Source organism: Falco cherrug, chromosome 1 (genome assembly GCF_023634085.1).
Source record: "Falco cherrug isolate bFalChe1 chromosome 1, bFalChe1.pri, whole genome shotgun sequence".
Classification (NCBI taxonomy): domain Eukaryota; kingdom Metazoa; phylum Chordata; class Aves; order Falconiformes; family Falconidae; genus Falco; species Falco cherrug.
Window position 1 is genome coordinate 18,986,792 of NC_073697.1, and position 22,135 is coordinate 19,008,926.

At 48.5% G+C, this 22,135-nt stretch overlaps 1 long non-coding RNA gene across 5 annotated transcripts; it reads left to right on the forward strand.

The window, feature by feature from the left end:
• Positions 1 to 1,950: 1,950 nt before the first annotated feature.
• LOC114014296 (uncharacterized) lies at positions 1,951 to 22,073 on the forward strand. Of its 5 annotated transcripts, none has more exons than XR_008730779.1 (2): positions 1,951 to 2,014; positions 21,243 to 22,073. It is a non-coding gene; the product is annotated as an uncharacterized LOC114014296 (long non-coding RNA). The 5 variants fall into 5 exon arrangements; XR_008730775.1 differs by lacking the exon at positions 1,951 to 2,014 and adding an exon at positions 2,118 to 2,256; XR_008730781.1 differs by lacking the exon at positions 1,951 to 2,014 and adding an exon at positions 3,015 to 4,744.
• The last annotated feature ends 62 nt before the right edge of the window (positions 22,074 to 22,135 follow it).

Sequence of the window (22,135 nt, forward strand, 5' to 3'; positions counted from 1 at the left end):
GGACTGGACAAGTGCTGAGCTGGGAGCCCCAGTGAGCTCAGCAGGGAGCCAAGACCTCCTTTATAAGCCAGCACAGAAACCCTGCAACAACACTGGGCTGACCCAGAGCAAGGTCTTAAAAGGCTTAGTCAGGATGAGTTTGGTACCGTGCTCTGGGTGATGCTCCGCTTGTGTTGAGAAAGGAATGTACTCTGAATAATTAGAAAAGATAAGGTGGGCACCTGAAGGAGATAAGGAGACCATGAGTCAGGAAACTGTTGAGTGAAGAAAGTTGAAGGGTTTACTCCACCTAGATCCCACCTATTATGAATAGAACGATTAGGTGTCAGAATCAAATGAATATGTATGTAAAGATGTAACCTCTCACGAAAACTCTAAATTCCCTAACTTTTCACTGAAAACGTTGGAGCTAGTTTGTCCGGTGCGAATCGGCTAGCTCCCCAACGTTGCATGAAATAAATGCCTTTGCTGCTTAAAGACAAAATTCGTCTCTGAGCAGTTACTCTGTACCGTTTTGGCATCCCCCTGGGCAGCCCCGGCCAGGGCCGCTCACCCCATGCCATTGCTGGGGGTGTCCCCAGCCGGCAGCCAGGCGTACGCCAGCACCGCTGCCACCGAGGCGTCCCAGGGTGGCCTCAGCACCCCCGGCCCCGGCGGTGCCACGGCCACCTGCCCGCCTGCAGCGGTGCCCAGCGGGGTGGTGCTGGGGGCTGCGGCAGCGCCAGTGCCAGCAGAGCAGGAGCCCAGAAGCCTCCTGCCCATTGACGTGCGGAGTCGAACCTTACAACTGGAGGAGAGTTACAAAGCAGATATGTTTATTGCAGCGCCGGGTGCAAGGGGGATCGCTCCTCCTAACTTGCACACCGTTTCAACTAGCACCCGGGTATTTATTATACAAAACCATGGATATACATAAGGTTTCCGAAAATTCAGGATCTCCTCCCTCTGGCGCCTTTTCAAGATGTACTTTTCACCTTCTTGGGCAGTTGCCTGAAGCTCCTGTTTATCTTTGCATACATTAGCAGTCTTTGTTGTTTAGTTTCTGCTATCTTAAAACATCTGCCAGCTAACGATTGCTTCCTTATTGCCCACTCTGAACATGTCAAGCTGATACATGCCCGCTGGGCTGGTTTTAATCTGTATCAGCATGATCCCCGAGCGGGGATCCACCCTCTTCGGGGTAGGATCTTTTGAGTAGGAGGAAGTCACCGATCTACTACTACCACCATTATTTTACCCTAAGTTTGTTTTCTTTTAGCAGTTAGCACGTCCTGGTCAGAAGGCTGGTTATGTGTATTGTTGAGCTCATCTACATCGGTACTAACCGTCCCTTCTCGAAGCGCAGTGCTAAGCTCGCACCTCTCTCACTCTTTCTCAGGTGTTAATGTTTCTGTTATCTGTGCAGCTTGTCTGCAGCAGTTTTAGGTTTTCTCACTATATCACCATGCGTGTCCCATGCCAGGGGACACCCAGGAGATGCGGCCCGGCCTCCTGTCCCCCGTCTCTTGTGCCCCCTCAGCCCGCACCCTCCGGACGTGTATCCCCAGCTCCAACATCACGCACCCTCGGGCAGCATGCGGCCCTCTAGGCTTGGGGAGATCCCCGCCCATACCCGTGCCCCCAGGGCAGGGCAGGGCAACGGAGAGGACTTTTGTGGCGGCGGTGGGATAGCAGCCCCGGCGCTGGTGCCCTGCGGGCTGGGCGCGGCCGGGAACGGCTCCCCCCGGCCAGGGCAGACAAAACCGAGCGGAGCGGAGCTGCTGGGGAGGGAGAACTGGAACGCGACCCCCGCACAGCCAGAGCGCTGCGGGCGGCGCTTCAATGACCAGGGCGGGGCGGAGCCCCCCGCTGCCGGCGCTGCGCACCCGCGGGGCCGGGGCCGCCCGTTCCCGCCGGGGCCGCCCGTTCCCGCCGGGGCCGCTCGGGCGCTGCCGGGGCCGCTCGGGCGCTGCCGGGGCCGCTCGGGCGCTGCCGGGCGGCTCCTGCCCCACGCACGGGGGCGGCGGGCGCGCCTGTAGGTAGCTTCCCAGCAGCCGGGGGGTGGGCTGGGTGCGGGGGGGGGGGGGGGGCGGCGCGGGGTGTGAGTGTGGGGGGGCCCGGGCGGCGCGTGGGTGTGTGTGAGGGCGCGTGTTACAGTTGAATTGAAATAACTAGAGTCCGAAATAAATTCTAAGTATTCATTTAAGGCAGGAAAGCAAAACCGGCGCTGGGCGGCCGGGGAGGCGCAGCTCCATGCAGGCTCGCAAATTCCGACAAGTGACACAGCGCTTTTGTGCTCAGCTTCAAGGCCGGTTTTAAGCAAACAGTTATGCTCAGTCCCGTAGCAAGAAGCTGCATATTACAAAACTAAACTATTTTTACACTAAGGTCTAAACAAAGGCAAAAGTTGTCATAGTAACATGAGATTATGGTTTAACATTTGCCTTGGAGAAAGTACGTCTTGCAATCTCATGGTTAAGTCTTTTCTCGCCAGACAGAACGTTCTCAAGTCTGTTGCAGCAAGATCATTCTTTTTGTTAAAACCTCATTTGATCAGCAAATTACCCTTAGTTACAGTGTGTGTGTGAGTACGCGAGTGAGGGGGGGGGGCATGGGCGGTGTGTGAGGCGGCCCGGGCGGCGTGCGTGTGTGTGAGAGAGTGTGAGGGCACGCGTGTGTCTGTGAGGGGGAGCCCGGGCGGCGCGTGTGTGTGTGTCTGTGTCTGTGTGTGGGGGGGAACCCGGGTGCTGCGTGTGAGGGACCCTCGGTGCCGTCGGGGCTGCTGCAAGGAGACGCAGGCGCGTGTGGCGCGGACCTCGGCACTCTCAGGCGTGCTGAGTCCTGCGGTGGTTCTGGGGCTTTGTGGGCTGGACAATTCAATAATTACCTGGGTAGGGTGGGATGGTCGTGAAGTTCTGGTGGCTGTAAGGTAATGGCTACAAAGCGGGGGTGGGGTGGGTGTCAGAGAACGGGGCTGGGAGCTCCTGGAAGCACTGCTGTGCCCGCGGGAGCTGTGCCCAGAGGGGTGGGGGAGCTGTGCCCAGAGGGGTGGGGGCGCTTCAGGCAGGGGACGTGGGGCTCCAGGCGGCGCTGAGTCAGGGTGCTGCAGTGCCCTCAGTAGAAGAGCAGGCCTGGTGCCTGAGGAAAGCGGGTGCTTCCAAAAGGCAGTAGGGCAGCAGTGGTTGATGTGCATTTTGGTAGCTCCTTGCCAGGGTCCCCTTGCCCCTTCCTAGCTTGGGAGGCCTCGGTGGGGCTGTAGTGCTGCCTGGGGAGGGCTGCAGGGGGCTGTTCTGCCCCGTAACTCCAGAGCAGAGTGATGAGCCATCCTGCCCTGCAAGCCTTGGGGTGGCTGCTTTGGCTTTGTATTGGCAAGCCCATGGCCAGCTGTCTGAATCGTCTGGGCAATGGTGCTGGGGGACCCAGAGCCCCCTGCAAAGCAGATGTCCTCCTTGGCAGGTGCAGGGCTCCCTGCTCACAGGCCTAGAAAACAGAGTGAGATGGCATCTCAGCCAGGTGTGGTGTGGCACGGCAGTGCTGGTACCTGCACATCAACTGCTATCAAGGTGTCCCCTCCTCCAGACTGTTGCCATCAGTGAAGTTTCTGGTGCTTTGTGGGAGCAGGGCTGTAGGGGGTTACGGTTTAGCATTGCTTGGTGCTGGAGCCACGGGCTACTGGGTTGCCTGGCCATCAAGATGTACAGGCCAAAGCACAGCTGGGTTGTAGTCCTGTTGGGCATGTGCACAGGGGTGTGTGCGCGCGTGTGTGTGCTGGCGGTGTCGGCTGCAGGAGCACAGCCTGGCATAAACTTGCTGGGACACAGCTTCCTCCTTCAAAAATAAATAAATTCTTAGGCACGTCTGGGTCAGCAGAGTGAACTTATGGGCTCTGTGTTTTAGGGTGGTGTGGTACCTGCAACTTGGTAGCAAGACACCCTCTCGGGGCCTGCATGTGAGCTTCCAGTCCCACTGAGAGTTGGCCATTTTGCTCTTAATGCTGAGGCTCTCCAGGGAAGGTACTTCATGATGGAGCTGTGGGTTCCTGCTGAGCCTTGCTGGGGCTGTGGTGAAGGCTCCTGGCTATTGACAGCCCAAGCCTGGGGTCCCCTGGAGCAGACTTTCTGGATAGGTCCCCACTTTGCCTGTCAGACTTAGAGCCCATTTTGCTCTGCCCTCGGGCTGCTGCAGTCAGTTGGGTCTTCAGAGTCTCTGTGCAACCCGTTTCCCACCTGCTGCGCTGAGAGGGATGATGGTGACGCACATGCATACTCAAATGCCACCTTGGTATTGAAATTTTACTCTGACTGAAGGCTTGGAGGAAGTTTTCCCTCCTGTGGTCACTCACCTGAGTGAGCCAAAGGGCACAGTCAGCAGCCGGCCTTGGGGTGTCAGAGGCTCCTGCGAATGTTTTGGAGGGAGAGATGGTTTAGCCCGGTGCCTGTGCTGGCCAGGGGCTGCTGGGGCTGGGCTCCTGCAGCTTTCTCCACCTGTGGCAGCCCACGGCGGGGGAGCAGGTAAGACCTCGGGGTGACCTGCAGGCACGTAATCTGACCTGGATTAAGGGAAAATGTGCGCTTTCCTTCTACTGATGGCAGCCCCTGTCCAGCTGGAAAGGTATGCAAGATCTGTGAACTAAATGCTTAAAAACACGCAGGGAAGAGCCTTATTTCCTTCACTTTCTCATAGCTCCTTGCTTGTTCCTATGCAGGATAGGGCGCTGCTGCAGAGGAACGATGGTGCTAGAATGCTTGGCCTGTGAACTGGCAAGGTGAATGTAAGAAAAATTAAATGGGGTGTTTTTATGTAAAAATCGCCTTGAGTGGATGCATGTGGTTGAAACCCCGGGGAAATCATATCAGAACACAGAACACTTGTTTCGATTTAAAAAAGAAGACAATTAAAGGAAATGAGGGGGCCTCTGGCCTTAAACTGGGTTCCGGGGAGCTGTAGACTTCCTGGTGCGGCAAAGGTGCCCAGCACTGTTGGGTGCTGAGGCTAGGTAGGCAGCAGGGGGACAGGATGGGCATCAGGCAAGAAGCTGTGGTACATGCCTGGCAGCTGTGGGTGGGGGAGCCCTGGGGAGCTTGGGGCCCCATGTGTGCTTCATGCTTTACCCAGGGCGTTTTGGGTATCCTGGGTGTCACTGAGGAGGTTTTTGGGTGAGCCGTTTGTCACTGAGGGGGGTTGTGGATACCCTCTGTGTCATTTGGGGAAGCTATGGATGCTCTGCCTGTCACTGAGGGGCGTGCTCAGCATCACTCCTGTCGCTAGGGTGGTTTGGGGATGTCCCATGTGTCACTTATGGGGATGTCATGGGCATGTGTCATGGCATTTGCCCTTTGGCCACCTGTGAAGTCCTTTGGCACGTTGAGTGCCGAGTGCCCTGGCCTCGGGGCAGCCTGGGGCAAGTCTGAGGCTCCTTCCCTGCTCACAGCTAGGACTGCGTCCCTGGGTGGGGGCTGCGTCCCCGGGTGGGCGCTGCACTGAGCTAGCTCTCTTTGTTCTCTGGAAAGTCATCATTGTCCCTGCCTTTGCCCTTGTCCATGTTAGTGTGAGCGAGCGAGCTCGTCCTTTCGGCCTCCGATCAAGTTGCTGCAGCTTAGTTTGAGTTTCCCAGGAGAGGAAGAAGGGCTCTGCAGCCTCAGGGGCAAGTGGAGGGTGAGTCTGGGCTTGTCCCTTCTTTCCCTGGACAGAGTGAAGGCACCCAACAGGAGTGTGGGAGCAGTGACCTGCCTGTAGTCAGGGCCTGGGTCTCCATCTGTGTGGCCACCTGCCCCATCCTTGGGGGGTGTGTTGCTTGCTTGGCAGGGGGTGCTTGGAGGGACCCCATGTGATCAGGTGGGTATCTTTGGCCTCAGTGTTCACAGGCATGGGGCCAAGATGTGTGGGACTGGGTGAGCCCTCCCTGTCATCGGGGCTGGGGTTCTGGCTGGCTGCTGGGGGGTGTTCCTGTCGCTGGAGGGGAAGGATGAGCTTTTTGGCCCCTTGTGTGTCTACCTGTAGGCAGGCTGTGGGTCTGGGAGCCTTGGTGCTCTACCGGCAGCTCTTGTGGGGTGATTGCCGTGTTCGTGGGGGTCCAGGTCAGGGTGCCCCAAGTGGAGAGAAGGAGCCTTTGGGATAAGTGCTGCCCCGTAACGCGGGGCCCAGCCAGTGCCCTACGGTCCTGGGCATTTGCAGTCCTGTAAGCAGGGGTGCAGCCTCTGTGGCCGCTGCCTTGCAGCTGCAGCTCCGTTTGCCCAGGCTGCCTGCCTCAGAGCCCAGCCAGTTCCAGTGCGGTCCAGAACACTGCTGTGCATCGCTTCGGTGAGAAAAGCTGATGGGTACGGGGGTGGGCTGGTGGCTTGTAGTGCTGTGGGGGTCAGAGTCCTGCTGTCCTTCAGGCAGAGGCACAGAGCTCTGCATCCTGTGCAGCAGCTGTTGCAAGAGAAGGAAAGGTCATTGCATGGAACTGTGAGGCAAGGGTGAGCACGACATGTTCTTCATGGGTACCCAGTAAAATGCTGTGGATTTGGAGCTCAGAAAAAAACCCTGAAGTGCTGTGGTTTTGGGCTAAAAATGTAGACCAAGTCTTGCATTGTCATTGTTTGAAAACAGAGATTAAGCGCTGTGTGTTGGGAGCCTTAAAACAAGCTCTGGGGGCTGGTTTGGGGGCTCAAAAGCACAGCCCTGTGTTTCTGAAGCTCTGAAGGCCGAGTCCTGCATTTTCACTGCTTGAAAACAGACCAAGTGCTGTGTTTTGGGGGCTCAAAACCAGTTAGCAAGCATTACATTTCTGAAGCTTAGACTACATCATGCGTTTTCATAACTTGAAAATGCAGACCAAGTTTTGCTTTTCTGGGACTCAGGAAAAAAAACCTAGAAGTGCTGCATTTTTGGGACGTGGAAATGGAGGCTGTGTGCTGTTTTCAGCCCCTAGAATGGAAGCCTGGGGGGAACTTTGGGCAGGCGGGTGGGTGGGAGACAAGAGTGTGGGAGGGCACTGGGGGACAGGTGGGCAGGGTACATGGAGGGGGTGGGAGTATGGTTGCATTGGTCCCTGAAGTTAAGGAGGCCGGTGCGCACAAGGCACCGCTCAACATCTGAGCTAGTGTCTGGGAGGAAACATGCTTTTTTCTAACTCTTTATTCAAGGTTTGTACAATGACTGGAATAGTTATTAAATAATTAGTCAATATTTAGACAACATACAATTATGACCATTAATATTTTAAGTCATGACAGTGATTTACAACCTTGCCAAAAGCCCAGATTGCTGCAATTAGCTTGTAACAAGAAGGAGCAGCAATTAACACGCCAGAATATCCAACGGTAAGAGTGTCTATGAGCTTGAGCTGAAGCACCCATCAGCTGGAGCTGTAAGATGCAGAAGCACCTCTTCCTGGAGCATCCAGTAGCCAGAGTTGCTGTGTAGAGCTGGAGTTTCAAGAAGCAGGAGTTGAAATAACCTAGGGCTTCAAATAACTTGAGCAGTAACGTGCTGGAGCATCCATCAGCAGGAACTGTAAGAAGCAGGAGCATCTCTTATTCCAAGTGTCCAGTGGCTGGAGGCGGAGCTTCAACAAAGTGGAGCTGGAATGAGCTGGAGCTGAAACTAAAACAAGCTGAGCAGCCATCAGCTAGAGTGATAAGATGCAGGCCCTGAAATGACTTGGAGCTTCACGTTATTTGAGCTGGTGTCCATCATTTGGAGCTGGAGCAAACTGGAGGATCTTATAGCTGAAGCTGCTGTATAGAGCTGGAGCTGAAATTATCTGAAACTGATACAAGCCCGAGTGTCCATCGGCCAGAGCTGTGATGAGCAGCAGCAGTTAAGAAGCAGAAGCATCTCTTATGCCAACTGTGCAGTAGCCAAGCTGGAACGTAGAGCTGGAGCTTCAAGAAAACAGCTGTAAGAAGCGGGAGCTGAAGTAAGTTGGAGCTTCAAATAATGTGAGCTGGAACAAGCTGCAATATAGAGCTGGAATTACCTGAAACTGAAACAAGCTAGAGCATCCATCAGCCAGAACTGGATGAAGCAGGAGCATCTCTTACCCTGAGGGTCCAGTAGCCAGTGCTGGAATGAACTGGAGCTGAAGCTGAAACAAGCCCGAGCAGCCATCAGCTGGAGCTGTAAGGCGGCAGAACTGCCATGCAAAAGCTGGAGCTTCAACAACCTGGACCTGAAATTACCTTAAACTGAAAGAAGCCAGAGCTACAGGAAACTGAAGTGGCCAGTAGCTGAAATTGAAATTACCTGAACCTGAAATGAGCAGCGGCAGCATCCTCATTACAAACCATGTAGAAGCCGGAACCAAAACTGCAAGAAGCAGGAATTGAAATTAGTTTGGGCTTTGTGAGTAATAATATGCTGGACTGTCCGTCAACAAGAGTGTAACAAGCAGGAGCATCTCTTATCTGGAGTGTCCAGTTGTGCTAGAGCTGCCGTACAGCGGCAGTGCCCACTAGCTGGGGCTGCAACAAGCTGTGGCATCCATCAGCCGCAACTGCACTCTCAGCATGTTAGAGCAGAGGAGTATCTGCTCTCCGCAGCCTCTAATAGCCAGAGCTGAGGTAACCAGCAGCTGTAACAGGAAGGAGTGCCTATAAGCAGGAATGTCTCCTGCCTGGAGCTGAAATTACCTGGAGTCAGGGTGTCCATCAACCAGATCCATACTTTGAGGTGGGTGCAGGTAGGAGCTCTTCACAGCCAGGAGCAGCAGGGAGGTGAGTTGTCCTTCTGCAAGCGAGGAGCCTGGCCTGGCCTCTTCCCCCCAGCTCTCCCAGGCAGCCATGCTGTGAGGGGGCACAGGCTGCAGCGCACAGGTAAGGCGGTGGCATTGATACCGAAAAATCGGAGACAGTGTTAGAAAGCAGGCATGCTTTATTTTTGGTGCTGGATGCGCAGGGGATAAGTTCCACCCAATGTGCATACAGGCTTTGCTCTTTATCTTTATATGGCCGATCTATACAGATTAATGGCATATCTGAGACGCTATTGGCATACTCATTACAGTTCCAAGAACTATACTTATCATATCTAGACTCTTACTACACATGTGGCCTAATGGGTCAGAGGTCCTTTGGTGGTTATTTGGGACATCTTCATCCTTTCTTCATCCTCTTCTTCATCTTCCTCTTCTTCTTCCCCTTTTGATGACTTTCTGTCTGGCCCTGCATCAGCACTCTTGGCTCGTGTCTTGGTTTTGGACTAGTTCTTATCTACATAGCGAACTACAGAATGCATCATTCTGCTAGTAGCTAAAGTACATAATATGCTGTTGTACAGCTCAGCCATGTCATGAATACATTAATTGCAACATTTACAGTTAAGCACACTGATAAAATTCCTCCGGTATCAATCCCCCCTTTTCTTTTGATGATTTGTGTAAAACAAAACATCCTCCTTGTAACACTTATTCTGTTTTAAACTATTAATTTATACTGGCATCTTCAACACAATTCTGTCATAAAATTAACAGCACTGAATCATAACACGAGAGAAGGCAAATTCCCAATACGGCTATAATTACGATAAACAAATTTTTTAACCAGGGCAAATTAGGTAGCTGTGAGGTGAGTTTGTGCCAAATTTCTTTGAATCCCCAATTAGTCTCATCGTTGCCTGTTCATGTAAAATTTTAGTTTTTTCCCAGTCTGTCTGTAAATCGGTAGAAATTCTGCCACTTTAATCCACATACGTACAACAACTTGTATTAATAACTGTACAAACACCTCCCCGTGAGGCTAATAATAAACCAAGAGTCATTTGATTCTGCAGAGCTACCTTTGATAAACTAGACACTTCATCTTGCAGTGCCTGTATTGCATCCATGGTCCTGTTCTCAGTATTTTGTATTACTGCTGATATATTCACGATTGTCTTCTCTAGGTCACTTACTCCTAACTATCTAGCAAAGCTATGGAAGGCTGTGGGTCTGTCTGCAATAGCATTTAGTCATCTTCTGGTTCATTTGAAAAAGATTCTAATCCAATTATTGAGCTGTTATTGTGAGATTGGGAACTAAGGCTCCACGGGCACATGCTCCTTGCCAGTTGGGGGTAATGCTTTATAAGCAGTTTCTCCACATGGCCAGTACCAACCACTTCCTGCCAGGACCGGGAGACCAAGTTAATTTTTTCTGTCCCTGTGGCTTAATGTAGGTCTCCAAAATGACTTGGTTCTATTACACTGAGGGAAGCAGCCTATAAAGGCTTCATAGTTTCTGTTAGCTACATGATTATTACACCCATCATCTCCAGATTTTAAGTCACTAGCGCTTACAGAATTGTTGCCTGGACCGTATAAACAAAGGGTCAAGTTTTGACTGTAGCAACATTGTAACCTGTGTTTCCCTGCTCTCTTTTGAAAGGTACTCTGCCACCAAGGATTCTTAGGGTGTCCTTTGCCATACTCTGGATTGTTAATTTCATTGGGGTTGGTATGGGCACTCCCATTAAAGGTAGGCCTTGCCCCCTCCCTGAAGTTGGCAGTTGAGTACAAATCCAGCAATCGCTTCTGTTTAAGGCATCAGTAACATTTTGGACCAACATTAGGTACAAATTTTCATCCCACCCTACATCAAGATCACTTGAGTTACAAGTTCTATAGTTAATAATATCTGATTATACATTTGGTCTACTAAATTTTAACTTCATTGGTGATTGTTATTCTACAATTCAGGGTGTAGGGGCCTTTTTTACTCTGGAGTAATGGATCCAAGGCCCTTTTCCATCTAATTTTACTGCTGTGTTCATGGTCAGCAATACCTGATATGGTCCTTTCGGTGTTTTTTTCCAATCGTTCCAGCATCCAGCTTTTTAAGCAGTCCCAGTTTCCTGACAGGAAGGGGAGTATTGGAGAATCCAGTCCTGTCTCAGGTACCTGTAACAGATTTCTGAAATTAAAAAATTATTTTTCCTAAAGTTATCAGACAATTTTTCAAAGAGAATTCCCCTTCCATTACTGCATTTGTTGGTACATCTGGGACCTGACAGTATTTTCCATACATTCAAAGGGGTTTATTTTAATTTCCTACCTAGTTGTACTCTTAATTTTTAATAGAGCTATTGGTAAGGCCTAAACCCAATTTAAATCTGTTTCTTGACAAATTTTTCGAAGTTGCAATTTTAGTGTATGATTCATTCTTTCTACCCTTCCACTTGATTGTGGTATGGGATATGACATTTTCAAGTAATTCTTATAACATTTGCTTACTTGCTCTACAGTTTTTGCAAAAAAGTGTGGTCCTGTATCTGATGATAAGCTTTGTGGAACTCCAAATCAAGGAATAATTTATTTAAATAATACCTTAACTACTTTACTAGCTTTATTGGTGCGACAGGGAAAGGCTTCTGGTCACCCAGAAAAGGTATCCACTAAAGCCAGTAAATATCTATGATTTTCCTTTCAGGGTACCTCAGTAAAATTGATTTGCCAGCAGTCCCCAGGAGAGTGTCCTTGTCTGGTAACTTCAAATCGAATCCCATTCTCTGTCTTTGGGTTGTTTCTTTGGCATATTTTACATTGTTTGGTGATTGACCTTACAATTTTCTACATATTTTTACTCAAAACTGATCTTTGTAGACGTTTAACTAAATTTTCAGTTCCCAAGTGAGTGTGTTTTCTCTGGGCTAATTCAGTCATTATTTGTTGCGGAAGAACAATTCTATTATCTTCAGTAATGGCCCACCTGTTTTCTTTTATTGTGCCCCTTTGGGTATCAATCACTTTTTGATCTTCTGTCATACACTGGGGTTTCAGGTAATTGTGGAGACTGTAAGGGAACCAGGGCTAACAAGGGCAGATTATTCTCTTCTGCTGCAATCCATGCTGCTAGATCTGTTTTCCAGTTTCCCCTTTCTGTCATGTTGTACATAAACTGTGATTCTTTGTCCCAAAGTAAATTTTTGAGTTTCCTGGATAATCAGAATGGTGGCAGCCACGGCCCTCAAACATCTGGGCCATCCTTTGCTCGTGTTGTCTAGTTGTTTAGAAAAATACGCCACAGGTTTTTTGAAGGAGCCTAATTTCTATGTCAGTACTCCCAGTGCAATGGCTTCTTTCTCATAAACAAACAGTTCAAAAGGTTTTTCTAAGTCTGGAAGACCAAGGACTAGAGCATTCATGAGGGACTGTGTAGCTTCTTTGAAGGCTGTCCTTCCTGCTGCATTCCACTCCAGATGTGATCCCATCGATCTATTTAAGAGTCCGTATAAATGGTTTACTAATAGTCCATAGTCAGTCATCTGTAATTGGCATCATCCCAGGATTCCCAGAAACATTCTCAGTTTATGAACAGTCCGTTGTTCTGGGAGTTGGCAAATTGTTTCTTTTTGCCCAACACTGGGAGCTTGTTGTCTTTGGGAAATATCAAACCCCAGGTACTTCATGGTCTGCTTTCCAGTCTGGGTTGTGTTTCTTGACACTGTATCCAGCTAGCCCGGCTTGGCCTCGTATCTCTCCAGCCCAGACCAGAGGGAATCACTGTGTCCTCCACTTCCATCGGGATTTCCCCATTCTCTTTTCTATCCTCCTGTAAAAATAGTACCAGCACATGAACATAGTTACCTTCAGGAGTCATCATTTTAACATCTTCACCCTTAAATTTGATTGTTGCTTGTAAAGGTTTGGGGGCTCCTGGCAAATACAAAAACCGATGAGTTTTCCTATTTTAGATTATATTGGTGTAAAGAACGATGCTGCTTTGGCTTTCCCTGTTGCACCAACAATTCAAATACCATTGTTTACTGAATGTGTTGCCCCGGTATCTACCAAAAACTTAATTTCTGTCTGATCTTCCTCCAGCTTATACTCGGCATGACATCACATGGTATGGAATAGCCCTTTGGCTAGTTTGGGTCAGCTGTCTTGACCATGTCCCCTCCAAAATTCTCATGCCCCTCCAGTCATTTCGCTGGCAGGGCCCAAGAAACTGAAAAGTCCTTGACTTTATATTGTTAATCTTGTTCTCACACTAAATCCAAAACTCAGCACTGCACCAGCTAAAATCAACTCTTAGTTGAAACCGGGACAGACATTCTATACCATTTACATCATGTCACAATTTCTAAGACAACCTCATTAACGACCACCACCTCTTTCCCATCTTTTGATGTTATACACAGATATCATTCCCCTAGAAAAATGTCTATCCACAGATGCCGTTTAGTTCATGACTTTGGGCTCTGTCTGTTACAGGGGTCGCTCAGAAGCAGAGAGGTGGTGTGTTCTATGGGGTTATTGGGTACCAAAGTCAGCTCCAGTCAGGTCACTGATACACTTGCACTGTTTCTTGTAAGAAGCTCCAGTGGCTCAGGTGGTTTCTGTCACACTGGGGTTCAAGTCTGTCCAGTACAGCAGCATGGACACAGCAGCTATGTCCTGGCTGTTTGCCAGCCCAGGTGCATCACCACTGCTGTTATCAAAATGTTCCTGGGCACAGCACTGTGAGGTGATAAGCAGTACAGCAAGCAGCGAAAGCAAAACGCAGCCACAAATAGCGCTAGACTCTACAGCAGGCAAGCCCCATGGCAAGCACAGAAGCCACACAATTGAACAGCAGTAACAGCTATAAATTCAAACTAGCACATTCCAAACAAATCTGTCCTTATCTCAAACACTTCATGCCCCACACTGGGTTCCAAAAAGGACTGTCATAATTTAATCCTGGCCAGCGACTAAGCACTGTGAAGCCGTTTGCTTGCTCCCCCCACAGTGGGATGGGGGAGAGGATCAGAAGAGAAAAAGTGAGAAAACTTGTGGGTTTGGATAAAGACAGTTTAATAGGTAAAGCAAAAGCCACACATGCAAGCACAGCAAAACAAGGAATTCATTCACCACTTCCCATGGCAGGCAGGTGCTCAGCCATCTCTGGGAAAGCGGGGCTCCATTATGCATAATGGTTACTTGGGAAGGCAGACATTATAATGCTGAACATCCCCCCCCTTCCTTTTTCTTCCCCAGTTTCCAATTTCAAACACCTCTGTCCTATATTACAAGACAAACAACATCTCCTTGGAGGTCTCCTGACAAATTAACTCATAATTCTCTAATGACAGCACTAAAGGATCACCCGGTGCCAAATTAATTCCATACTTTCTGCCTCTTGGGATGATTATGTAAGGTAAAAACCATACCAGAGTATATAGCCTCGTGCCATTTTACTTCCCTTCTTAAAAAAAACATCAATTATAACAAAGGAACGTAATCTGAAGTTCCACCTATAGCTGTTCTCTAACTTATAAAGTGGCCACCGCTGATTACAGTATTTAATCAAGTCCACTCACCTGGTGCTACCTCTCAGTGGACCTATAATATTTCTCCAGTGCTGTAAAATACACCCCAAAGGGGATTTCCTTATTATATCATTCTCCAGCTTAGACATGTTGCATCCCACTCTTAGTATATTATATCCAACCGAAATTCACAAATACAAATGTCACAAATAATAATGTAACAGCCAAGTAATAATAACAGAACGCAGGCACAGACTCAAACAAACAAAGAGTCTTAATTCAGGTGCCCGTGTCACCCATGTGAACACAGGTACAGACCCTGCCAAATTCAGAGGTGCACCTAACACACTCTGTGGGACATCTTACAACACCAGGAACACGTCTCAACTTATGCGTAGGACTTCAAATCAAAATTCAAAATCAAAATAATGCCTTTATCTTACCAGTGAGGTTCCACTCATGAGACTGGCAGAGCCAGGATGGCGTTGTCCCTGAGAAATCCTCAGTGCCGGCTGGGCATCCTGTGATCCCGTACTCGGTCCGAGCTCAGAAGCAGGAGAAGCAGGGCCCCCATCCTTATTGCCGATTTGATACCTAAAAATCTGAGACAGAACTCCCCAATACCTGGTTTGGAGCGTTAGAAAGCAGTCATGCTTTATTTTGTCTGGCTGTTCTATACATATTAATGAAATTTCTGAGAAACTTAGCATATTCATTACATTCCAAGAACTACTTATCATATTTACACTCTTACTATGCATCTGTGGCCCAATGGGTCAGGCTCCTTTGGTGGTTGTTTGGGACATCATCATCCTTTCTTCATTTTTCTCTTTTTTCCCTTTTGATGACTTTCTCCTGGCCCTGTTTCAACACTCTTGGCTCATGTCTTGGTTTTGGACCACTTCTTACCTACATAGTAGCTAAACTATACAATGCAGCCTTCTGCTACATAATGTGGCATTGTAAAGGTCGGCCTGTATGCCTGTAACGGATACATTAGTTGCAATTTTTACAGTTAAACACACTGATAAAATTCCTACAGTATCAGCACGAGGCAGCGGTGTCTCCTCTGTATCTGTGAAAGGGGAGAGAAACTGGCTGGTCAGAGCTCCTGGAGTGCCCTGCACGGCCCCACAACACCCACTGGAGATGCCCGTCATGGGCAAGGACAGCTCTTCCCTCCTGCCCACGCCTGGCTTTCGGCAGAGGCTGCCCTCACTGGGGAGGGCAGGGAGAGGTGACAACAGGAGAGCCTGGGGCTCAGCCTGAGAAAACACGTTTCTCCCCAGAAAAGCAGCCAAGAGCGAGCGCTGTGCTAGACCCCCCTGCTCAGCGAGGGGCATTTTGGGCACAGAATGACACAGAGCCACGCTGGGGCTGGGGTGGTTGATTCCCACCCAGGGCTGGGCCTGGCAAAGCCAAGAGCTGTACATCAGACAGAGCTGAACCAAGCCAGGAGGACTTCAGGAGGGGCCCAGAACAACCAGAAGCCCCGCAGGGATGCAGGACGGGGCTGTCCCTGGCCCAGCCGTGGCTGAGAGCCACACCAGCGCTCGCCAGGGAGGGGCTGGGTGGTGGCTGATGGCACTGGGGGCAGCTGCCCTGGGACAGCTCTGGCACCAGAGCTTCCCTCAGCCTCCTCCCACAGCAACCAGTCCCAGGACCATGGGGCACCTGCCCCCACCACCGCCAGGACCCCTGCCCAGGGGTGCTGCTGGCGCAGCCCCAAACCACCCTGCAGCAGGACATGCAACGCAGACAGAAGCCACAGGCGAAGTCATTTCCCTCCCGAGCAACAGCCAGGCGCAACAGAGACGGGAGGCACAGCCATGGCCATCACCTCGACCTCACTGCAGCCAGGGCCGCTTCCTGGGAGCGGTGCCAGCCCCAAACCACCCTGCAACAGCCAGGACTGGCACCAGCACCAGAAGGCACAAGCAAGGCACATACTTCTCCTCAGCCACAGCCAGACACAGGTTCCTCAGCTCACATGTGTTTGAGATGCTTCTGCGTGCCTGACCCTGCCAGATAGCCCTGGAGCATGGCCTGCCTGCCTCAGAGCGCTCACCTGACATTTCCTACTGTGTCAGTGTCCCCTGGTGCTGCCTGTTGGGGCCGCATTCTTCACACAGGCTCGGACTGATCCTTTCTGCCTCGGACTGATCCTTTCTGCTGCTTGGCTGCTCCCTTGTACCATTGTCTGCACTGAAAAAGCCCCTTGTGAGGAAGCCAGGGTGTCGCAGCCAGGAGGATGCAACTGACCCTGATGCCTGGCCATCACCGTGGCAAACCGAGTCTCAACACTGCATGCTTTGCATCCAGAAAGCGGTTTATATGACCCTCAACATCAGCCAAAATATCTAAGCACCTACCAAGAGATATGTTATAGCATGGGTATAGTGTTCCCTCAGTAGCACAGAAGGTTCAGTGATCCCTTGCAGTAGAAAGGGTATTTTTAGCTTTATGTTGCATATGTTTGATTCAACTGTTTTCATTACCATGTACATGAAAAGGAAAGACAGAACCCCTTATTCTTGTAAAAAAAAAAAAAAATTAACAGGTGAACAACCATGGCTGAAGGGTTAAGGTAAAAAGAAAATCATGGGTAAAGCAAGTTAACAACTAGTGAATCCTATTGCAGATAAAAACTTACTTCTCTTGATGAGGGATGGTGAATCTCCTGTTAGACCTTGTGCTTATGAACATGAGTGCACCTGCTTCCCTCATGAGGATTCACAAGTTGGTAATATTTGTGCTGCCACAGTCAGCGGATGCGTCCCTTCCAGTGTTCCCAATCTCACAGCTTCTTGCGTGGTGTGGGAGAGAAATGATCCTGACCTGTCTCTCTCCAGTGGGACAGACATGGGCGTAACCCAAACAGTTTAAGGGGAAATAAATTCTGACGTGATTGAAAACATAGCTTTTTCACATCATAGAAGAAACAGCATCACTAAAGTAGGCAGGCCAGTCATGGTCCAGCATTTACACATTTTTTTGAAAAGCATTACTAGTATGGACACAGCTTGTCCCCATTTTAGTCCAAGGAAAGAGGTGATGTCGCATATGACAGCTGCAGTCTTGCAATGGACATCCAACAAGAAAAAACTAAGTCATGATTAATCAAAAGAAGGATCTTAACAACTGTTAAATGCAAGTATCTCTTTCCATGGCTCAGTCCTCTGAGGGGATAGGATGAGAGCTTCACCCAGAAGCACCAGACTTCATAACTAGGCTGGATTATTAGCGGTTTGTTGTTTGGACTGATTTTTTTGGCCTTTGATTTTGATTCACATGCTTGTCTAGTCAGGCAAATTTGTTTTCCATTAATCTTGCTAAATTATCTTGAAACATAAACATTCAGAGTCACTCAAAAAAGTAACCTTTCATGCCCGTGACAAAGCTGAAAGAAATCCCAGGCTCCAAAACCATTACAAGTGAAGTAAAGATGCATATCATTCACGGTATGTCTAGTTATGTTCCAGCACTGTTCTCCCTCATTGACTTAACCACTCTGATTTTTTTTTTCTATGTATTTGAGTCAAAGGATGTTCACCCTGTGATTTCTGTGACAGCTGTGTCATTGTTGGGGGATGTTTCTGGGATGGCAGCCCTTGTCTTAGGCCAGGCCTCACAGTGAGCTCTGCTTCAATAAAAATCCTAAAGACGGAGCCTTTGTGAGTACCACAACAGTGAGTGGTTTTCTATTCCTTGTGATTCCAAGAAGAAAGATAGCGAGAAGGTCAGATGGTACCCGAGTTACAGGCAAACACTGACAAATCTGGCAAGTGTACTCTTAAACTACAGCCGAGTCTGTGCATCTGTTTCTGTATACAACCATTCTTCTCTACTGCCAGTGAGCAAAACAGTGACCAGACCTCCAGCTGATACAGATCTACTTACCTTCAGTGCTTCCTGTAGAGGTGTGCTGATCTGCAGCTTCTGAGGCTCCAGGTCTGGAGGAAAGATACAAGCCAGAATAAATAAAAGAGATTGGAAAGAGTAAAGCCCTGAACGCAAGCCTTTTGGGTTGCTTTTGAAAGCACTTCTAATCATAGCATTGCTAAAGGAACATCTTGCAAATGAGTAATTTAAAAAACTTTAATTGGAGGGTCCCTCTAATGACATTATACTGAAACTATACAGTCAGAAATTACTTTAAACTCTCTCTGATTGACTGAATTTCAAGTAATTGTAGGTATTAGACCTGCCCCTAGGGCAGTTCTTGTGGTTTAAGAACTATGCTCTTTTCCTTTTCAAAATTTTTTCTTTCCTTTGTTGCAGCAGGCAAATGGGAAACCAAGTACCACACAGGGAAACCAGTGAGTCACCGGCTGCCATCAGCCTGTGAAACCTGGGACAGGCCAAATTCTGGCCTCTGAGCTCTAGTAACATTAAGGGCCTTTTTAAGGATAGCTTTAAAAACATTCAGATAGGATACAGTGAGAATATGGTTGGGGTTTTTTTTGTTTGTTTGTTTTCTCTGCCTCTATAAATAAAATACAAATGGCAGCATCCTGGTAGTTTTTAAGCTGAAGGAACCTGAAAACCATTGAGCTATTATTTGGGCAGGCTGGGCCCAAATCTGCAAGCTTCCTCTAATGCCAGTGGGCAGGAGAAAGTTGGACACTGTGCAAATCGTATGGACTTAAAAAATGGAAGACAAAAGCTGAGATAATGCTAGTGGCCCTGCCTGAAAAGACAGACGATTGCAGAAAACACAGAGCTTTTTTACTGCTGTTACTTGGTAATGACAACAGCCTGTGTCTCTGGTCTCTGGCTGTGTGGGCTCCTGTCTTGACTTTTAGGACCATCAGAAGTAGTGATGTGCACAGGCTGACCGTACCGTAGGGTTCACCTTTTAATCCACTGGTCCATTCCTGGGCCTGGTGTCATTAGGACACGTGGGGGATGCCACCTGCTAAGCTGGAAGTGGGCTTGGATTTTCTGTTGGGGCTCTCGCTGTATTGAATGATTATACTGAACTCTGAAGCAAGTGGAAAAATACTGAAGAGATAAGACGAGGTTACGACCAGAACAGTGGGATGAAGAAAAAGGAGCAAATTGCAGATGTTTGCACAAAACCAAGGCCGACAGGACGCGATAAGAAGAACTAGGAGACCGCAGAAAGGAGCCTACGTGCCAGAACAAGCAGAAACAGAAATCTTCCCAGTAAACAATTGTTAACCAATCATATTATTATACGCTTGTAAAATAGCCAATCACATTATTGCACGCTTATAGAATGCCTTATAAAAGTCTACCTGGTTTGTACAATAAACGGATCAGATCTTGAACTCCGTGAGTATTCGTATCTGACTCCCGCTCGCCCGAAATGCCCACAGCAATTTTCAGTAGACATCAAGCTCACATTTGGGAGTTCTGCCAAAAGATGCACCTCAACACTTGTGTAAATATTAGAATCATAGAATCATTTAGGTTGGAAAAAACTTTTGAGATCATCAGTGTCCAACCATTAACCCAGGACTGCCAAGTCCATCACTAAACCATGTCCCTAAGCACTGTATCTACATGTTTTTTAAATACCTCCAGGGATGGTGATTCCACCGCCTCCCTGGGCAGCCTGTTCCAGTGCCTGACCACCCTTTCTTGCTGCTGTCTTGTTGCTGTCCCCAAAATAAATCACCAGGTAATATTTATGTGGCAAACAATGGATCATGGATTTGAGAGAAAATAATTACTCACCTTCTCTGTGGCTGGTGTGCAAACTGATTTGCTTTGAACCTGTTAACTCCCTGTGTAGTATCATCTTGCACACAATGTACAGAAGAACCAGGTCCTCGCCTCTTGCCTCTGATTACAAGAGGGTGACAAGAGCAGAGACGCTGACTCCTGAGGGGAAAAGATGCTTCTGACTGTTCGATCATTCCCTGCTGGTCCCACTTACTGAGTGAATTTGTGGTGAGTCTCAGAGTAACACCAGGCCCTCTCACCTGGAAGTAACACAGGTTCCCAAGCCAGAAGGGACATAAAGGTTTGAGGAAGACCAGTTGTGGCTGTGCACGATTATGATGTGTTTAATTTCACATCACCACATATGCTCTCTGTACAACCTCCTCCTTGCTTTCCACCTTTGGGAGGAATTACCTGGGTTTACTGATGGTGCATTCTATGACTTTAGCACTGCCTCCCCTCTCCCTAAAACTGCACCGCATGCAAAATATGTTAAACATATGGTGCAAATCCATTTTCCTTGGCCTTTCCCCTCAACAGTTACACACCTGAAGAGCACCAAGTCCATAGGAACCATTTATCTGGGTGTGGATGTGCAGCCACTTTAGTGGTGAGAAACAAACTGGGGAACAGCATTCTGTAACACGCATATTCAGGTGTGTGTGCCTGTCCATATCACTTGATCTACCCCTGTTTGTTTAGTCCTAGATCAAGAAGTAAAATGAATTAGAAATGCTCAGCCCTTGCCAGGAAACAAAATAACTGTGCTAGAATGTTCAAGCACAAGGATCTCAAGAGCCAGTCTTGCCCTTGAGCTGCCTTGCAAAAAATGAGAAGGGAGGATGAATTCTGGGCAGTGTGCTACGCTACAGTTGAGAAGGCTGCCTTTCATTGTCTCTTCTTTCCCTCACTTTCTACGTAGCCTTGAGGAAGCCAAATTGTAAAACTGTCAAAGGTGTCTAAACCTAAAAAGCATACACAGCTCTCTAGAGGGACTTCACAAATCACCAAGGGGCTTCAATCTCTCAGGATTTCAGCTTCCACTTTGTCAAATAAAGACAAAAGTTCTCGCCACTACACCGCAAGGTCCTTGGGGACCACAGCAGGGGGAAGCTGTCTGTTCAGAGACAGCTTACTGAGTAGTGGGGGGAGAAAGGGATCTCAGATGCTTTTCATTGCAAGCGAGACCTGTTACATCCTGCCTGGAAATCACAGATTCTCTAAATGTCAGGACAGCAGTTTCCTCTCATTCAAAGCAAAATCTTACAGGCTTACACTCTTTAACATCCATCCCACGCCCCTTTATATACAAAGTCAAAGATCTGAGGCACTGAGTTTACTTTTTTCCCTTTCTTTTAACAGATGATACATTCAGGCGTTGGGGTGGCCAAACTCACCTTTCTCAAAGCCTGAAGGGGCAGCTGTGAGGACATGGTGAAAATTCATCACTTGGACTAAAAAATGGATAAAACTATCGTATATCTGGGAATTTTCTTTTTCACTCTGATGCTGCTGCTTCTGCCTACATGTCTCTCTGAGGTGCTCACCAGCACCTCCACTCTGATGCGGTAGCTGGGGAAAAGTGCTTCCATCTACCCAGCCCAGGCTAACTGCTCCTCATCTCTGTCTTCCATCAAGAGCTGTCATTCCTCCTGTCTCCTGAGGCACCTTCTGTTGTGGCAGAAGTACAGGGGAAAAAGCACAACTGCAGCTGGGTTCTTTAGGGAGCCACACAATAAAAGCAAAGCTGGCAAGACAGAAAGGCAAAACACAGGTAAGAACACCAAGGACAGAACATTACTAACATCCACAACATGCTCCAAACCTCAACGTCAAAATCTGTTTTTCACTAACCTTAAATTAGAAAATGCAACAATAAGAATAATCTTATCATCATCATAACCATCCATTCAATTCTCCTATGACCTCCTGCACTGTCGAACTACTTGAGCCTGAATCGCTTATTTATCATCTTGTTTTGCAACAGCATAACTCCACTGGTGCTGAGCTGAAGTCTGAAGTACATCTGTCTGTTAAAGACAGTTTGTGTTAGTTCAAGTAATGTTTAGCCTGTAGTGTAACAGCTTCTGTTTCTGGAGAACTTTAGCTCAGTCAACTGCATACATGCCAGAAATAAAATGAATCAAATGTACATGGGAACTCTATATAAATACAAAATGATCTGTGACCTCATTTGTTGTAGCATCTTACACATTCATTTTCTTGACATCCACCAGGGAAAACATAGTCTGAGT